This window comes from Vicugna pacos, unplaced genomic scaffold, assembly GCF_048564905.1.
Source record: "Vicugna pacos unplaced genomic scaffold, VicPac4 scaffold_21, whole genome shotgun sequence".
Taxonomy (NCBI): Eukaryota; Metazoa; Chordata; class Mammalia; order Artiodactyla; family Camelidae; genus Vicugna; species Vicugna pacos.
Window position 1 is genome coordinate 13,121,051 of NW_027328742.1, and position 14,753 is coordinate 13,135,803.

Genomic DNA, 14,753 nt, shown 5'->3' on the forward strand with positions numbered 1-14,753 from the left:
GCAAGTCCAGCCCTCCCTGGAGAAACCATATAAATGTAACAGATGTAAAAAAAGCAGTAGCCAGAGAGCCAATCTTTATGCATACCAAAAAACTCACATGATAGAGAAACTTAATGTTCACAACCAATGTAAAAAAGCTCTCATTGATCATAAGAACATATTCTCATTGCTGAGCAGACAGGTCTATAACGACTCTGGGTGAGCCTGCATCCAAGCTCCAGCCCTGGGTGCACACAAGAAAATGATAAATAGGAATAATCTCTAAAACACAAAAGAAGGAAAAGCATTATTTTATTTGGAGAAGAAAGCTCTTAGCTTGCACAAAATAATTCTTAGTGGAGAATCAATTCAGTCAATTACACGTTGGGTTTCTATTCCTCACACAGTGACACTTGCAGGACATTGGAGGATTCTCACTGCAGGAAACACTGTCAGTGTCATAAGTGGAAGAGGGTCTTCAGTGATCACTCATTCCTCAGTCAACTTTTGTGATCTCACACTGCAGAGATGGCAATGTTTCAGTCAATGTGACAAGGCCATCAGCTGGAATCCGTGTCAGAAAACATACTGAAAAGACAGGCTACGAAGACTCCTTTAGCATACCGCTGGGCGTTGGACTTTTGCTAATGATCTATTATTTTAACTTATAAGGTAAAGACGGGATTCCAAAATGTTCCTGGAAATGCTGAAGGAAATTTTGGAAACAAGTAATAATCAAGAAGATAAATCAACTGCAATCGATTCATACTTGCCTACATGCCTACAGTAAGAGTTGTTGCTGAATTTGTCTTGTCAAAACCATGGAACATTATGATGAATGAAAATGGAATATTTTTTTCCTTCAATAATTTATTACTAGTAATCCTTTAGTCAATTCCTATAGTTAATGAAATAATAAACACTATTACAAAGATATACATCAATCAGAAGATAACTTTGAATGGTTCTGGAAATTGTGATGCCAAAAATAATGTCTTTAATATTAATTATATATATGGATGTGTGTATGTATATACATATGTATTTAATATTTATGTGTATATACAAAAATCACAAGAATGAGAGATAATTCTGATAAAAGAAAATTGAAGTGTATTTTAAATTTTTGAGGGGGCTCCCACACCAGCCCTCACAGGCTCCCTCTTCCGCCAGCTCCCCCCTGCCCCCTCCACACCCACCCATATACGGGAGCTCAGCCACCGGCCTGGTCATCTGCCTCGGGTTGCCTTGCTGCTGAACAGCACACATGTGAAATTAAAAAAAAAAATCACCCCAAGAAAATGCCCTCTGTGCAAGCTAAAAATGAATGAATGAATTAATATGTCTGTCTGTCTGTCTGTCTGTCTGTCTATAAATATCTCTCTCTCCCATGTGCTCCTCACACCCCGGGACCCGCGAGGGGGCGCGGGCTCCGGCCGAGGGGCCTCTCCGGCCGGCGCGGCTCCCCCGGCCTCCCCGGGCGCGCTGAGCTCAGCGCCGCAGCCGCTCGCAGCAGCTCCTTCCCCGAAAGCCACGGCGCGGGGGCCGCTGACCGACCGTGTGAGTGGGGACGCGGGCCACCACCGAGGTGTGTGCGGGCTCAAGATCCAAGCCGCAGCGCCACCGCCGCCACCGCGCCCGGGGAGGCGGTTGTGGAGACCGAGCCCGAGACGACGCAGCGCAGCGACAGCAGACGGCGCGGCCCCGGCCCCGGCCCCGCGCGCCGCCCCGTCCCCGCCGCCGCCTCCGCGCGGCGCCGCCCGCCCGCCCGCCCGGCGCGCGCCTTCAGAGCCCCGTCCGCACCGCCCTCCCCCGGGTCCCCGGGCCCCCGCCCGGACCCTACGCCTTCTCCTCCGGGGTTGCTCAGCCTAACCCCTTCCCTCCCACCGAGCAGGGCTGCACAAAAGTAAAAGAAAAACAGAATGGGAGAAAGGCTTTGCTTTTCTTGTTCCCTTTGGCCGGGTGGCCGTGCTGAAACGGTCAGGTCTTTTTGTCCCCAGCCCAAGCTCACAGTCACCTGGGGAGCTCCCGAGGGGCTGGAGTCTGTGAGAGCGGGTTGAAAACTAGCAGAGCTCCACAGAGCCCGACCAGGGCGTCTGCACCGCCGCCCGATCCCGCGGAGGGATCGTCCTCCTCCAGCCGCCTCCCTCGCTCTGCGTTTCTCTTCCAACCCCCGACCTCCTCCGCTCTCCGGCCGAGCCCGCTGCCCAGCGCCAGCTCCATCCTCCACCTGCCCCCTGGCTCCTCGGTCCCCGGCCAGACCAGCGATGAGACGTGAGGCAGGAGGGGGATTTGCGAGGGGACCTGCCTGCTTCCCACTCCCGTGGCTCCCTGCCCGCTGCCTCCTCCTGCCTCCTGCTTCCCTCCTGCGCCTTTCTGACGCTCCCTAGTCGCCTCTGGTGTGCGTCTGAGTGTGCTTTTGAAAAATTGCTCCTTGCTTTTGCAACCCTGAAGCCAAAGTGGGGTGATGGGGGCACCTAAAAGAGAAGCGGGATGTTAAAAAGGCAAGAGACTGTAGATTTGCAACACTGGACGACCAGCGGAGCACCCTGGCTCATCTGATCTCTGCGCCAGGTGAGGACCTTCCCGGTTTTAGAGCAAGACTCTCATTGTTCTCAGTGCCCCCTATTTCCTCCGGGTTTAGGATCCAAGGAGTCCCAGGAAAATGTTCTCCCCCTGGGCAGTAGCAAGGGGGTATCAGGGTGGTAGCTGGGGGGAACCTCTCAAGAAGAAGCAACCATTGCTCCCATCTCAGTTTTGGTAGCTGGGTGGAGGTCCGGGTTGAAAGTAAAAGTTCCCCAAATCCTGGTGGGTTTAGGTGAAGGGGATTCCAGGGTAAAGTCAGAGCTGGGAGATCCTGCCAAGTGTGCATCCCCTTCAGTATCTGCCTCCCATCCCTTGCCAGCTCCACAAGTTTAATTTTTAAACAGTAACAAGGAGTCAGTCCTAGAGGGTGGAGACTGGCAGTAAAATTTCACAGAACTCTGAGACCGGCAATGAGTCATTCCCTGACTTAACTTGTCATCGTTGTTGCTGAGAGATGAGTGGGAAAGTGGGACATAGAAGAATGTTGCAGAAGTGGGAAGGGTTCCTTTTTCACGACCCCATAGTACAGCAAGGTGTACGTACATACACTTGATCTTGTAACCGCAAAGAATTTCCCCAAGGAGATGCATTTCATAGCTCTTCCCTGAACATGCTCACTCCTTGCTTTTGATGAAATAGTCCTAAGAACAAGCTGGGAGATAGGTGTGTTTGGCAGGGGATCAGAGGTCCCAGCACTACGGTTTCAGAGACGGAAAAGATGAGATTGTGACCCTCAGCAAGGCCTGCCTCCCCTACCTGGGGATCCCCAGAATTCCACATGCTGCTCACATCTGTACCCCTGTGGTGTCTACCACCCCAGGAGGGCAGGACCCTGTGCTGTCGGCATCACTGCTCTACCCTGGGAACCTGGCACACAGTAGGTATTCAGCAAATCATCATTGAATGAACAGTAATACTGGGTCCAGTTTCTGTGGGTGTCTGTCCCCCCAGTTCAGGGACCCCTCAGGGCCCACCTCACAACTGACATGAAAATAATGGCATCACCAGGAACAACGGCAGTTCCTCAGAATAAGTGGGCTTTTCCAAGCACTCTCCACCTGTTGCAAAGGCCTCCCAGCAGGGAGGTGGGCTGTGAGGGGCAGCACTGCACTCGCCACTGTGACAAGAAGAAAGCCAAGGGCCGCAGAGAGGAGTGCCTTTCCAGTGTCACTGCTCACATTCCCAACTTTTGGGAGACTGGAGGCTTTTCTGCTCTATTCTGGACCTGAAGCCCCAATCCTGAGTGGACATGCCTCCCTCTCTGGAGCAAGGAACCACTAAGTGACCTGTCACTTGTCACCAAGCAGAGGGATTCATCCCAGCTCATCATGCTAACTGCAGATTGGGCTAATAGCAGGATCCTGTGGGAGACATCACACTCTCCCAAACTGGAAACAGGCGAACAGCCCACAGGTTTCCTGGAGAGGATGGTCACATGGCCTCGATCTGGCCAATCAGCATTTTCCATCCTCCCTGGCCACTGGGATTGGCTTAGGGCTGGGCACCAGCCCAATCAGGCTCCACAGAGGTCAGGCCTTGGTGCTGGAATCCTGGGGGAAGAGAAGTTCTATTTCACTTGGGAGTTGAGGGGTGGTGGTGTCAGCCTGTGGCAGTTGGTGGCTGTCTTGCTCTCATAAAGGCAGAGCCGTGTGAAGTTGGCACCAGTGGCAGAGCCCAGAGGTGGGGAAGGATGACTTCTGCCGATGTCTCTGAGCACCAGGTACAGCCCTGCCTGAAGCTGTCTCCCTGTGGATGTCTCCGTTAAGCAAGTCACTCTCTCCTGCCCGGTTTGCTTCTTTAAGCCACTTTGGTTTTCTGTCACTGGTTTAAAAAAACAAAAACAAAAACAAAAACAAAAACAAAAACAAAACTATTCTTTCAAGTTGGCTAAATGGAGACCCTAGAACTGCAACAGTGTGGTGACAGGGAATGATGTGGCTAATAGACTCCAGAGGCTTCTGTTCAAATAAAGGATTGTAACTGACAAGGGAGAGTAAACATGGCCTCAGGGAACAGATTTGCTAGTGGCAGCTCCCAGTTCCTGGATATTAGTGCGCACACACTCAGCCGGGTCTCAGCTCTGCTGTCACACCTGCTAACCCACACCTCTCTTCTCCCACCTGCCCGGCCTCGGGGCTGGACACCCCAGGGCACTTGGAACAGCCCAGGGCTTTGTGTTGTCATTTACACAGGGTGCCCCCACGTCTGAGGGTGAGGGTGATTGGTCCCAGTTTACAGAGGAGAAAACAGACTAGAGGGGCTCGCTGGTGAGCTGTGGGGGTGGGTCTCCAACCTACCATCTGACCTATGACTTCAGAGTGGACAGCCTCCCCACCCTTAGCCAGGATGCTTGCTAAGCCTAGGGGCTCAGGAGTCCTGCTCCGTCCAGCACTCCACCTGGAGGAGAGGGTGGGGAGCGGAGGGGTGGGCTCTTCTCTCTACAACACTCACCCCTGCAGGGACTCATGTGTGACACCACAGACTGTAGTTCCTTTCTTATGACCTGGGCCTCCTTGGCCAGGTGTGAGAGGCGCCTTGACATGTGGGCACTGCAGTCCATGGGCGCACATGTGAGCAGGTGCACCTGTGACTGAGGGAACAGCCCCCCAGGTTAAAGCCCCCCATGCTCAGATGATTACATTCTGGAAGTGAGGGGTGCCCAGGGGTCAGGGGGCCAATTCTCACCTTGGGGGCAAATTGTTGTCATCCAGGGGGATGATATTTTAAATTAAATTACACATTTTCAATCCAATAGTCAAGCCCCTTTCTCAGCAGCTTTGTAGCCTCTCAGCTTTTACTCCTCTCTGGGACCACGTTCTTAGCTTCAAATTGAGTCCCATTATGGACATAAACATATCCCTTTCATGTGTCACCTTCAGAGTAAGAGACCACCGCCAACTCCCTTCCCTTCCCCTTGTCAACACCTCCACACAGGAAGTGAGGCTCTTTTGAAGCAGTTGTGCTGATGTGTGAGCTAAAGATTTAGAATGACCAGGCTAGGAGGGGCCTGCCCCACATGTCGGGGGGGGGGGTGGGGGTGGGCGGGTAGCTGGTGATGATTTACCTATAAAACCTCAGCTGGTATCAGGCAGTGACAACAGAGTGGCAACCAAGGGCTGAGCAGGTGCAGAATAAGCGGATTCAATGTGTTTACGCAGCCACCTCTGGGATGGCGGCCCCGGAGCATGACTACAAGTGTGGAAGGTGGAGGGCCCCCAGAGCCTGTACCCCTACCTTCTGAAACTCAGGGTTGAGGTGTATCTTTGAAATCAGAAAACTGGGGTTCAAAGCTTCCACCATCACTTGCTCAATTATTCAAAGCAAATGAGCTTCAGTTTTCTCATGTGTGAAATCGGAACATTGAAGCCTCTCCCTCTGTATATATATCACATTTTCTTCATCCATTCGTCTGTCGATGGACACAGGTTGTTTCCATATCTTGGTTATTGTAAATAATGCTGCAGTGAACATGAGGGCACTATTCTCTCCTTAAAATAGTGATTACATCCCCTTTGGCTATATTCCCAGAAGTGGAACTGCTGGATCATACGGGAGTTCTATTTTTGAATTTTTGAGGGAACTCCATACTGGTTTCCACAGTGATGGCACCAGTTTACATTCCCACCAACAGCGCGTGAGTTTCCCTTTTCCCCACACCCCCGCCAGCACTCGTCATCTCTTGTGTTTTGATGACAGCCATCCTGACAGGTGGGAGGGGATATCGCACTGTGGTATTGATTTGCATCTCCTTGATGATGAATGATGTTGAGCGCCTTTTCATGTACCTGTTGGACATGTGTGTGTTTTCTTTAGAAAGATGTATTCAGTTCCTCTGCCCCCTTTTTGACTCAGATTGCTTGTTTCTGCTGTTGAACTGTGAGAGTTCCTTATATGTTTTGGGTGTCAACCCCTTATCAGATATATGGTCTGAAAGTACTTTCTCCTCGTCTGTCTGTTACCCTGACCTCTGCTTTCTGGATGACGGGGGTCCAGGCACTCGGGAATCATCACTTCTCACACGTGTTTCCAGTAGTGGGTGGGTGGGGGCTGTGTTCTGATAAAACTGCAGAGCTGTGGGTCACCATCCCCTCTTCCAGGAGTTGGGCTCTCAGGAGTACAGTGTGGGCAGGGATGTTTCCCTGAAGTCATGTGTCTGATAGTCACGTGGCCTGGAGCTTACATCTTCTGGCCCGGTTGTGATGGGGCAATTTGCAAAGGGAGGACCTTGCAGCTAAAACACTGAGCAGGTGCTTGTGTGCCTTGTTGGAAGGACCTGGAAACCATGTTGTGTGGAACAGGGACTTCCCCAGGTCACAAGGCTCAGTTCAGACTTCTGGGATGCCGAGGCCTGCTCCGAGCCACTGTCGCTGAGGAGGGAAGGGCCTCAGACAGGAGGGAGGAGCTTCTGGACTGCACTTGCCCTGCTTGTCAAGGGTCAGCTCTGGTGACATGCAGCACATAGCTTAGCTTTGGGCCTGTAAGAGGAGAGATTCTTGGGGGAGGGCTGGCTTTTTCCTCTGACTGGGGGCCTACTGTGTGCCAAGCACAGCAGTCCTCTGAGTCAGTGCTGGAAAGCCAGGCACAGAGAGGTAGGGGAAAGCCTCCAGGCCACGCGGCGGTAGGGGCAGCACTGGGGTCTAATGCAGACCTGACGCCCAGCCCACACTCTCTCCTTTCCCAGGACCGTGGTGATCCCACATGTTGGGATCCCCTGAGAGGGTGTGGGCCCTGGGACCTTCCCTGCTAACATGCCAGGAGCCTTAAGAGGGAGGTCGGGGTAATTCCTGAGTCCATGATGCCCAGAGGATGCTCTCAGCGAGGGGCCCAGCACACACTGGGCCGAATCCTAGCTCTGTCCTGAGTCACTATCCTCCCTGCCTCAATGCTGCCCACACAGGGCTGGAACAAGCAGCCACTTTACAAGTTTTTAAGGAACCTCCAGGATACTGGAAGCAGCACCCGCACACAGGGAGCGCCGTGGGGTCAGCTGCACTTGTCTCCTTGTCTTTTTCTCGCCTCTTTGCTGAATGAGGAGGAGTCCCAGCAGGGCCCTGGCTTGTCCCGATTCTCATGACCTCTCATGGCCAAGCAGGGGGTGGTGTCCAGGCTGGACTCTGTCCTCTGCTCCTTCTGGGCACCCTCATGCCCTGCACCTTGGATGCCTGGACACTGTCTTCCAGGGGCCTCTGTGTGCTTCACCAGGCACCTGGCATTCCCCAATTCTGGGCTATTCCAGTGCCCTCTGGCCCTGGGCCTCACACCGACTCCGTGCTGAGTGGAAGTGCACTGATGGACATGCTGGGCCTCCTGGACTGTCTGGGGGAGCCCAATATCCCTGTCTTGCTCATGGCCCAGAGAGACCAAAGTGGTGAGAGGGTGTGTCTCCATTCACGTGGATTTGCTCAGAGATTCTTAGCAATATGAGGGACAAAAGGATGACATGAACACAGGAGAGCGGGGTGGAGGGGATGTCAGCAGAGCATGAGGAGGGGGCGATCCCGGGCTGGTCTCATAACCCCCTCAGCCTTGGCTTTCTCCTCTTTAAAGTGGGACAGACTATTGTGAGGTGAGCGGGATCCTGACCAATGGCCAGACACTGTCCTACACGCCTAAGAGAAGCTCACTGACTCCTCGTGGAAATCTGTGGGGCAGGGAAAGGCGCTATCACCCATTCCTGCAGAAGAAGTAACTGAGGCACAGAGAGGACAGGTGAGGTGACCACCCCAGTTTACAGAGCCCAGGCCGTCTGATTCCAGTGTCCAGGCTCATGGTCAGTGCCCACTCTGGGTGTCCCACCTCCCTTCACCCTCCACTGGGACCCATGGCCGCAGCCTCATCTCAGTGTGATTGTTCATGGGGAGCAGGGTGGGGGCACTGAGGGCCCCTTTCTCTGAGCACTGCTTTCCCAGGAGGCTCAAGGGGTTGGTTGTATTCACTGCTGGACCCCCAGGCCTGGGCCCAGGCCAGCCACCCTGCAAGGTCTGAATCAATGATTATTGAGTAAATACCTGAACATCTGCATGTACCTGCGTGTTGCCCCATTTCCTCATCTCCACAGCACACCTGGCTGCACGGCTGATACTTCTTGTCATCAGGCCTCTGCCAGGGACAGTCAAGGGGACCAGAGCTGCTCAGCTGGGGACAGGAAGCCTCAGGGGCCCTGTGGCTGCCCCAAGCCTCTCCTGGCCTGTCCCAGGACAATCCACAGGGAGGTCCAGCCAGCTTCCAGGAACAGCAATGAGGTCCTCACCCCAGGGGTGTGGAGTAGGTGTTGAGTGACTCTGTAGCTGATGGGGCCCTGGGGGTCAGGCTGCTTTCAACATCCATTCCAGGCCTACACACCTGCTGGCAGCACGGAGCTGGTCATAAAGGACACAAGCCCTGGGGCCAAGGTTACAGCAGGTCCCTTCTCCCTCTCTGTGCCTCAGTGTCCTCATCTGTAACAGAGAACTAGTAACAGGGCCATGGAGGGGCTCACTGAGACCCTCCTCTGTGGCCTTGGGTGGACACTGCCCTCCCTGTGCCTCAGTGTCCTTGTCTGTAACACAGAACTAGTAGCATTTTTCTTAGCCCCTTTGGCACATTTTTCTAAGTCACTTTCCATATTGGGCCCAGGGCTCTCACAGAGCTCACAGATTGGAGAGGTAATCAGAGTGAGGTCCCAGCCCTGGGGGTGACAGGGGAGGACAGAGGGGCTGCAGGAAGGTCTTGGAATCCAAAAGAGCTTCATGGAGGAGGTGAGGGCTGAGCTGTGTCTCCAAGGATGATCTGTCATCTAGCCAGAACCCACGTACATGATAAATGAGAGTGTGAATGAATGAATGAACATCCCTCTAACAGAGAGTGAGGGGGGCGGCCCCTCAGGCCAAAGCAGGAAACGCAGGGCACCCTGGGGGAACAGAGGGCCAGGCTGCAGTGTGATGCCAGCCTCATCATTTATGGACATCTTGCCGCCACTATAACCTCTGCACTGGCAAATTTGGAGTCCTCGTCTGTCCTCTGCTCCAGGGTCTTGCTGTTCATTCCCAGCACTGCCCATTTGTCAAAATCTGTGTCCTCAAGTGAACATGGACCCGCCTCATGGAGGATTTTGAACAGGGTGTTTGTGTGCAGCCCGAGGCTGAAGAGGGGAGGAGAGGATGATGGGGGTTCCCCAGAGCGGGATCATGGGCTGGGAGGCATCAGAGGGATGAGGAAGGCCGAGCCTCAGGACTAAAGGATCCCACTGGTGGTGGCCTCTTTCATGAGGGGACTTCACAGGGAGGAGGAAGTCATGGGGCAAGGGCAGAGCTCAGTTTGGGGTTCGCTGACCTGGACCAACTCAGCACAGAGATGTCCAGAGGAGCTGGAGGTAGGGGACAAACGAGCCACTGAGGTCAGGGTCAGAGCCTGAGACCCAGATGAGTGGGGCAGTGGTGCAGAAGAAGGGGCTTGAGGATGTCAAGATATTCACTCATTAGGACCCCAGGGCGGAGATCTTCGTGTTCACTTCACAGCTGCCTGGTGCCTAACAGAGCTGGGCTTAGGGAGGTCACTCAGTAGACACGTGCTGACAAGCCAGGTTCTCCTGTTTCCACATTAAGTCCCTGGTGTGGAGCCAGCTGGCACTCTCTAGAGGCATACAGCCCCATCCCTGGACTCTCTGTATGCCTGGAGCCTAGTGGCACTTTACCTCCCACTCCCCACTGCATGACCCTTTGCACACCTGCATTTCTACAAGATATAAAACATCTTCTCTTAGTGTGTGTTTACTCTATGAAAACTCATTGCCTCAGGAACACAGGCCTCACATCCTGCCCTTATCAAAGTGGTAAAGCCTGTTGTTCAGAGAAGCCCCTGACAGATCTCACAACCAACCAGGTACCTGTGCATGAATTGATCATGCAGCCCCCTCCTCCTTGTGTGCACAGAACCCCCAATAACAGACCCCACACTGCTACCCTTGGTGCTCATGCAGGCACTTCTTGTCTGTGGGGCCCGATGTGGCCTATAGCAGTGTCCCTATTAAATTTTCCTAAACCCTTCTTAGACCCTGGTAATTCTTTACCAACCCAAGTAACTAGCTCGCCATTGTGCCCACAACACCTGAGACAGAATTGGCTAAATTTTACAGACTAGTGATGCAGGTTATTTAGCTAGAAAGGTGAGATTAATGCTTACAAATAAAAAACAACACACATACTCAAGGTGGGACAAAGAACCCACAAGGACACCTAAGACCCTCCACGTGCATCCCACTGTGGCCTCAGGGCTTTTGCACTGGCTGCTCTTTCAGCCAGGAACTCTCTCCCTCTGCTTCTAAAACACCTCCAGGTATCTGCTCAAATGTCCTCCCTGACCTTATTTTTCTCCATGGAACGTATCACCGCCGGACATTGTGTATATTTTACTTATTTTTCTCTGTGTCCCCCACCAGGCTGTCTGCTGCATGAGAATGGAGACCTGCCTGCTTCACTCCCTGCTGTGCCTGGTGTCTGGAACCCGCCCAGCACACAGTAGGACCTCAGCGAATGTGTGCTGGGTGTATGAATGCTGTAGGCCACAGACAAGAATCTCCCCAGCAGTGATGGTAAGAGTCGTTCATTCACTACTTAGTGAGTCCTACTGTGTGCTGGGAACTGACCTGGGTGGGAGGCACACAGCGAGTGAGACACACAGTGAGCACACACAGTGTGTGGGGAGGGACACGTGCTCTGGAGAGCACACAGAGTTCAGATAAGTCAGGAGTGCAGGGTGGAGGAGGAGAGGGCCGGGTTGGGGGGCCAGTGGTGGCAGGGGAGACAGAAAGGTGGGGCCCAGGTCGTGCAGGGCTTGATGCCTCCTGTGAGGGCTTTCCCTCTGGGCAGCGGAACCATGGCTGGGTGCGGAGCAGTGGCCGCGTCCTGAATGCGATGCAGGAAATGAAGTGGGTGTCTGCTGGGGAGATGTGCATGGAGGAGGCTGTCCCTGTAGACTGTGCAGGCAGGGAAGGCTCCTCTGAGGAGGTGACATCTGAGGGGAGCCCTTGTATGGACCATGTTTCTACCTTCTGCAGACTGGATGCCTTCATCTGCCCTGCAGGCCTAGGCGGGACACGCCCTGTTCTCAGTCACCTGGACTTGGCCTCCTTACTCCCTTGTGGGCCCTCTCACCCCAGGAGGAGTCCTTCTTCAAGGTCTAACCCCCACCTTTTCCACTGGAATTGGACTCACACTAAGCCACTGTCCACCTGCCCAGCTCACCCAGAGTCAAGTCCAGACACTTGGGGTCGCCATTCCACCCTAGAACCCATGAAGTTACTCAACTGGCCAGTCCTCAGGCTGCTCACCTGCCTCACCTTTCCCTCCTGCAGAAAACCCGTGACAGCCCCTGTCCACAGCGCCCTGCACCTCCGCTCCTGGCCCCGGGCTTCCCCCCGGGGTGTGGCCCCGCGTGGGGTGCCGGCCCGCCGCCAGTCCGGTGAGTAGACACTGCCTTTTCAATGGCAGTTGTCTCCTGATCTCTTGGCCTTCCTGCTTAGAGGAAGGCCCAGCTGCTGTAACAGAGAAACAGGGAGAGGTGGCCCTGGGTCAAAAGTGACAGTTCTGTAGGGTAGGTGCATCTGCGAACACAGGTGCAGCAGGACGACCATGGTTGATGACACTGCATCGTGTCGGGGACACTCACCAGGAGAGTAGCCTTGAGATGCCCCCACCATACAACGTGAGAAATGAGTGAGGAGGTGGGTGTGTTAATTAGCTTGCCAGTAGTAATCTTTTCACTATGTATATACACACCGAAACTTCATCTTGTACTCCTTAAATTCACGGAATTCTTGTAAAAAAAAAAAAAAAAAAAGACGCGGTGTGGGATGTGAGTGGCCAGCATCTGGACCGTCTCTGACTTCCACAAGACAGAAATGACACACCTGCCAGGCTCAGACCCGACCTGCAAAGGGTGGCAGCTTTTGCTTCGTTGTTCTTGGAAACCAGCCGGCAGGCTGGGCGGAAACCCGGCAGCCACACGGAGGCGGAGGCCCGGCCACCGGCCGCGCTGCGCCCGGGATGGCGGCCCCTGTGGGCAAGGCCTCCGCTGAGGTCCCAGCGGCGGAGAGGAGCCGCCCCCGGGCCTGCCCGCCCCGTGCAGCCCGGCGGGGGTAAATGAAGGTTGCTTTAAACCGCTGAGCTTAGGGGCGGCTGGTTTCAGGACAGCAGGTTCATGAACGCCGCCCCGCCCTCGCCCCCGCCTGCTCCGGGTCCTCAGACTCCCCTCACCTTTTCAGATTGGGGTTTGTGCCCCGCAGAGCCACAGGCTGAGATCACCCCATGTGACAGGGTTTGTAGGTGCAGAGGTTGAGTGAGGTCCTGAGGGTGGCCCCACCCGGTTGGTCTGGTGTCCTTACAGGAGAGAGAGCCCCCAGAGCTGGCTCCCCGCCCCATGTGGACACAGCGAGGAGGCAGCCAGCTGGCGGCCAGGACGATTGTCATCACCAGAAAGCGACCTCGCTGGACTTTGCTGGGCCTCCCCCCACCAGAACTGTAGGAAGATGAACTTCTGCTGTCCAGGCCTCCTGGGTGGTGACCCTGGGTCGTGGCGGCTTTTCCAGCCTTGGCAGCTCTGCACACACTCCCTCCTGCCTGGTGCTTTGTGCACTCCTGCTCAGCGACTGTGCTCCTAACTTGGGGAGGGATAGGAGAGGCATCAGCCAGGCCCCCCTCCTTATTCCCCGCCTCAAAGCACCTGCTCTTCCCCACAACACGGCTCAGGCAGCAGTGTGGCTTAAATGTCCCTGTATAATGCTGCTCCCATCCTCCCAGGTATGTACGGGGCCAGGCACACACACCTACTCAATTTTTAGGAAAGATGCTTTTCTTGGCCAGGAAGGTGAAGGCCCCCTCTGACCTAGTAGTCCTGCTTCCGGTGTAAATGCCAGTGGAACGTGGGAGCCGGCCTAGCAGTGAGTCCCGGGCCCTGAGAGAGAACAGGCCCAGCATGCCTCATCAGGAGCACAGACGAGCGTGGCCCATCCACACAGGGGACACTCACCAGCCACGGCCTCAGAGTGCATCGCCCAGATGGCCAGTCCCCAAAGAGGGAAGTAGAACAGAAAAGCCCAGTGCTGCTGCTGAGAGGTGCCTGTCGGGGAGTCAGAAGAGGAGGCAGAACAGACACAGGACTGTCACTGAAGTCAGGGCACTGGACCCCTGGGAGAGGTTTGTTTTCTTTTACTGACTTGAGCAGTGAGGACAGTGGATCTTCAAACTATTAACAACACACACACACACACACACACACACACACACACCCCTATGTAGGTGAGTTTTTTATGTCTCCTGTGGGTTCATCAATAATTTTTAATGAAAAAAACCCACAATTTTTCAACAAAGTGCCAAGTTATTATTTTTAGAAGGGGGGACAGAGCCCCTGGTTTGCTCCTCAAAAACCCAGGCCTATTGCCACATTTGGATGAGCCTGGATGTCTGGCAGCATCCAGCCATCCCCTCGGGCTCACCAACAGCAAATGAGTGAACAGCCAGTGGTTCCCAGTTCTCTTAGTGCAAACCCCTTGACCAGAAGGACCCGGACTCCCTCCCAGCACTTCTAGGTGGGCACCAGTGCTCACCGACACAGCCACACCACCCGGACACTGGCAGATGTCAGGGACCTGAGTGGCCAAAGAACCCTGTGCTCCTTCTGCCCCAGGGCAGTGACCAGGTCAGCCCAGTACCATCAGCCAGACTCTCCAAAACAAAAGCCAGCACAGGCCGGTGAGGAAGGGTGGCCTGGAGCAGTCAGAGAGCTCTTGCTCTTTGTTTTCCTTCTCCAGTTTATCACAGATATGACAGAAAAAGTAGGCAGTGCGTGTGTGTGTATTTCTTAACTCCATCTTGACCTTGCACCCCGGAGGAAGCCAGTGGCCCTGTCCTGTGAGCGGCCCTGTCCTGTGAGCTGCCCTGTCCTATCCTGTGAGCTGCCCTGCCCTGCCCTGTCCTGTGAGCTGCCCTTCCCTACCCTGCCCTGTCCTGCCCTGTTCTGTCCTGTGAGCTGTCCTGTCCTGCCCTGTCCTGTCCTGTGAGCTGCCCTGCCCTGTCCTGTGAGCTGCCCTGCCCTACCCTGTCCTGTCCTGCCCTGTCCTGTCCTGCCCTGTCCTGTCCTGTGAGCTGTCCTGTCCTGCCGAGTGAGCTGCCCTGTGAGGGGCCCATGTGTGAGAAACGCTCACCTCCTCCACC

At 54.5% G+C, this 14,753-nt stretch overlaps 1 long non-coding RNA gene across 1 annotated transcript; it reads left to right on the forward strand.

Annotated features, from left to right (window-relative positions):
* The first annotated feature begins 8,217 nt into the window (after nucleotides 1-8,217).
* On the forward strand, nucleotides 8,218-11,838 carry LOC140694436 (uncharacterized). Its single transcript, XR_012070076.1, has 3 exons — nucleotides 8,218-8,274; nucleotides 10,982-11,134; nucleotides 11,600-11,838. It is a non-coding gene; the product is annotated as an uncharacterized lncRNA (long non-coding RNA).
* Nucleotides 11,839-14,753: the final 2,915 nt, after the last annotated feature.